The sequence below is a fragment of the Pan troglodytes genome, chromosome 10 (assembly GCF_028858775.2).
Source record: "Pan troglodytes isolate AG18354 chromosome 10, NHGRI_mPanTro3-v2.0_pri, whole genome shotgun sequence".
Lineage (NCBI taxonomy): Eukaryota > Metazoa > Chordata > Mammalia > Primates > Hominidae > Pan > Pan troglodytes.
In genome coordinates, this window is record NC_072408.2 from 25868695 (window position 1) to 25874105 (window position 5411).

The window sequence follows — 5411 nt, forward strand, 5'->3', positions numbered from 1 at the left end:
TCTTGATTTGACTTGTTTGTGTTTCTTGGGAATGGTTATTTTCCTAAAATTGAGCAATCTGTAGAGATGTCTCTCACTTAGCCAATGCAAATTTAAATGGGAAAAGTGTAGCAAGTAATTTTACTTGGGGAATATTTATGAACAAGGCAAGAAAGTGTAAAGTAACTGTGTTTCATGGTGGTGAACATCATAAAGACCAAGACATTTGTTAGAAACTAAAACAGTTTTATAGAATCTGGGATTCCAGAAATAGTATAGAGGTGGCCAGGGTTAAGGCTGTGTGTGGGTGTGTACGTGTGTGTGTGTGTGTGTGTGTGTGAGAGAGAGAGAGAGAGAGAGACTTTTGACTCTGTTTCTAACTGAAAAGGTATACAAATGAATATCACTCCACAAATGATATTTTACATAACTCAATTCAGTCCTAGACCATCCACGAGATGGGGAATTTCAATAAAAGACATTAGGTTTGGATTTTCCACAAAACCAACAGATATCAAAAATCTAGCTCAGATGAAGGACTATTAGTAATTTTGGCTCCTCTTCCACTCTACTTTCTTCCCCTCAAGAATTGGGATTACTCAAAATCCCTGGCTTGTCTGATAACTAACATGGTCTTCCAAGCCAATCAGAGAAGCCTGACTTCCCAAACTTTTACAGCTAAGCTTTTGTGAAGTCATCACTGTAAACACTTAGAAGTATTTATTACATAACATGGCTTGTGCTAAATATTTTGCACAACATTTTTCATCACTAATCTGGTACTAGTATTATCTCCGTTGTACTTAAGAAAAACCTAAGTTCTCAAGTTGTTCACATCTTCCAGGCACATAGTGTCACAGTTTGCTTGTGCTGCTATAACAAAATACCATATATTGAGTAACTCATAAATAACAGGAATTTATTGGTCGCAGTTATGGAGGCTGTGAAGTCCAAGACCAAGTTGCTAGCAGATTTAGTGCCTAGTAAAGGTGTGTTTCCTCATAGATAGGACTTTCTGACTGTGACCTTACATGGTAAAAGGGGCAAAGCAGCTGTATAGAACTTCTATTAATGGCACTAATATCGTTTATGAGGGCTCCACTCTCATGGCCAATCACGTCCCAAAGTCCTCACCTCCTAATACCATCACCTCGGGGACTCAGTTTCAACATATAAATTTTGAGGGACACAAACAATCAGACCATACCACATAGTGACAAGTGTATCTGACTTAGTGCTCATGCTTCAGGGTACAACAGTTCCCCATGGAAGCCTATTTCATTATGAGTTATGGACTCTGATGTACATGGATTTTGCCAAGCATTCCACCTTAAAGGATATCCCAGAAGAAATGGAACTTGTGACAGCTGTTTTCTAGCCAGAGTAAATCACCTATACACTCACCCTACCACTATTCCTAGCTATGTTACTGACCACTGGTATCTGCTCTTTCAATAAATTCCCACATGTAAACCTCTTTAACAAGATTACAGTACAGCAGTAGGTAGGCCCCATCCTCCAATTCTGATTTATCTAAGAAGCAAAGTGTTTTGTATTTTGTGTTTATGCAATTGAAAAACAGTTCTAATTCTACTTATTAACATTGGAGCATTCAGATCCCGTGCAAGAATTTCTAAACCTCAAACCTCCCCAGCTGATGATTCTTAGAGAATCTCAGGAGAATAACCTGGGATTTATCTTTAAAAATATACATTCCTGGGGCCCATCCTAGGATTCTGATTTAGTAGGCTGGGAAATCTGCATTTTAGCAAGTATCAGAGGTTACACTGATGCAAAAGATTTCAGGGCCACATTTTAAGAAATGTTCCCTAATCTTAAAATAGCATGTCCCGTGCTTTCTCTTTACTTAATTAAAATCATTTCCCACAAAACCATAGCCCAGTGAATGCCATTGCTACCACTTTACTGCATTTACTATGCACAGACCAAGGACGGGCCTTGCCATGTAAAAAAGGTAAAAACAAACTTTCTAAAGAAAAGCAGAAAAGAAAGTTGCTCTCATAGCACTAAAATACAGCCATCCGGTGAAGCCTTAAGCAAAAATTTGAATTGATATTATGGTTATATGTGTAAGGGTTGATTTTCCAGATCATTGCAGATTAGGACCCAGTGGTTTGTGGGATAATTACAGAGGCATTTAGCTCCTGCTTTAACATAGGGTTTTTTAAAGTAATATTTGTTGATAATTCTGAATATAAAAGTCACATGTACAAATCGTGGAAAATGCTTAAAGCATAAAGCATTGTGGCCCATTTTCTTCTGTCTAATTTTATAGAACTGCTTTAAATATGAAGAATAGACAAAATATAAAAATTTGTATCTTGTTCTTTTTTATAACACATATATCATAAACATTGCCCCATGTCATTAAAAACTCCTTGAGCACATAATTTTAATTATTTACATAATATTCATACTGTAGATGTCCATAACAAGACAAATCATTTCTCTATTCATATATAATTTAAATTTTTAGCATTTTATCTCTGTTATTAATGATGCTATGATGAACATTTGTTTGTCCACATCATAGGTTATTTTCCTTGAGATAAATTCCTTAAAACTGCATATTAAAAAGACATGAACATATTAATAGTTAATATATATTGCCAAAATGCTTTCCATAAAGATTTTGACAAATTTATCATCCCATTAGTAGCATTAAGAGAGTATCTAGCTCAGCACAGTAATCTTGACCATATAATATCAAATTTTTTTGATAAGCAACAAGGAAATCTTAGACAATACAAAACAGGAAAAAAAAGTTATTTCATGAACTTATACTTCATTACGTCAAGAGTAGTCCCACAAAGATATTTAATTTGGTAGTTATTTTCCTTATATGGAAGTTGGCAGGGCCAGGGAAATGCAGTTACTACCTGTTCCCTGTACCTCTCTCTCTCTCTCTGTCTCTCATTCTGTCCTCTCTTCCTCTCTTTTTCTCTGACCTCGCTCTCTCTCTTTTCTCTCTCTCTCACACATACACACACACACACTTAGACCTGCACTCAAGACACATACATACACACATGCCTACGCACATGCACACATAAAAAATATTTCAGATTGAGGAGTCACTGCATTCTCTCCCTCAAATCCCACTCCCAACAGAAATATAAACTCCATGAGAATGATGATCTTGTCAATCTCAAGTACCTAATCCGTTATTGTCTGTCATATGGTAAGTACTCAAATGAATGAGTGAATGAACAAATCAATAAGGATCACAAAGATAGGAAGCACAGTAGCTTTAACTGGCCTTAAGGTTTTGTAACCCACCAACACCCGCTGCCCCTTAGGAGGCATGCATCCCACCGCAGATTCCCAGTGCTGACGTTGTTACCCCTTACTCCAAGGCAGTTCATTCCATTCAGAAACTGCCAATGGTCTTCTGCTGTGATGAAAACCTTTGCTTTTTTCTGCCTCCAAATGGTAGGAGATTTTTCCTCTATCAAATGTAAGAAAATTAAGTTCTTCAAAAGTCATACATTTCTTTTCATTTTACATTGATTACATTTTAGATGATTCTCTGTCAAAGATTTTCTATGCTTGGAGGCTGGTTCAGAGAGCTAAAGGAATGACCATATCATGTTCTACTCAAGCAGAGGCCCATGAGGAGACTTACATCTTTCAACATGCCTGCATGTTAGGGTGTGTCCCCGCTGCTCTGGAACATGCCCTGGCTTCATGAGTGCCTTGAGATTACAGCATGCTTCATCGTTTCCGCTTTCTTTGCACTTTTATCACTTTATACAACACCTAACTACTCCCTTCTATGTATCATGCATTTCTGGGAATAATCAACTGGAGCTCCTATTCAACTCTTTGGATGTTCAAAAGCTTATAAAGGCCCTCTCCATAGTAGATTAAATTTTAGTGAGTCAATATGAAAAGTGATTTCCGTTCACTGCCACTCAGCCAATTTTTGGCCATGTTACTGATTTATCTCACCTTCTTCTCAATCTTCTCATCATGACGTACCTTAGATTCTGGCCCCTTTACTTGGATAACTGAAGCAGCTCCCTAGGGTTTGCTACTATTCTTAGAAAATGGGTTACCAGTCTACCTTTTCCTAAATTCTCATGAAATCTATCTTGACTCTACTTCAGTCACTTGTCTTTCACTCCTGATGAGCAATCTATTTATTCTTTTCTACTACCGTCTGTAGTCTTTTTTATGATATGCTTTCAAATTTCTCTACTTTACTAAGCTCCACTTCTTCATCACCGCTTCACATAGCAAACGACTTTGTTCCTTCACCGAGAAGACACATTCTTTCGAAAGAGCCACTGCTGCCTTTCTCTGCATTTAAAAATATGTTTATGCTCTTCTCCTTCCAAATAGTCACCAAAGAAGTATATGTTCCTTTCTAAGACTAACTTTTCCTCCTGTGCATTGAATCCTAAATTCTTGATCTTTTCCCATCTAGGCTCTTTATCCATCAGGGTGTTTGTTTTGTTTGTTTTGTTTTGTTTTGTTTTGTTTGTTTTTGAGACAGTATCTCACTCTGTTACCCAGGCTGGAGTACAGTGGCACAATCACAGCTCACTGCAACCTCCATCTCCCAGGCTCAAGAGATCCTCCTACCTCGGCCTCCCAAGCAGCTAGGACTACAGGCATGCACCATCACACCTAGCTTTTATAATAGTTTGTAGAGATGGGGTTTTACCATGTTGTCCACGCTGGTCTCAAACTCCTGTGGGGTCAGTGGTGATACCCCCTTTATCATTTCTTAGGTAACGTGGCCTAACTGACACAGCTGGTAAGTGGCAAAACTGGAATTCCAACTCAGGCCTTTCACACTTCAAAATTCATGCCCTCTACACCTTGCCATGCTGCCTTAACTCTACCCCCTGGCTTCTATTCCATCAGCATAACTAACACCCATTCTCAAAAGTTTCAATATCAATTATTCATTCCAATTACCTTTCCTCAGTTATCACAGGGACTTGGTTTTATCTTGAAAACCTTACTTCCTCAGTTGTGCCTGCATCTTAGTTTATCTCTTCTCTACTTTCTTTCATATCTCCTCATCCACTATTTCTTCCATATCTCCTCATCCACCCTGCAGCCAAACACAGGCTTCTTCCAACTTTAGTTCTTTGTCCTCTCGTTTTTTCAGCTTTACTTAGGTATAATTCAGATACAAAAATTGCACACATTTATGCATATATCTTGATGAATTTGGACATATGCATACACCCATGATACCATCACAGCCAAGGTACTAAGCATATCCAACACCTCAAAAAATTTCCTTAAGTTCATTTGTGAGGTTTTTTTTGTAAAAATATTTGACATGAGATCTATCTTAACATATTTTTAAAGCACACAATGAGGTATTGTTAACCATGTGTACTATGTTGTACAGCAGACATCTAGAACTTATTCATCTTGCATAACAGAAACTT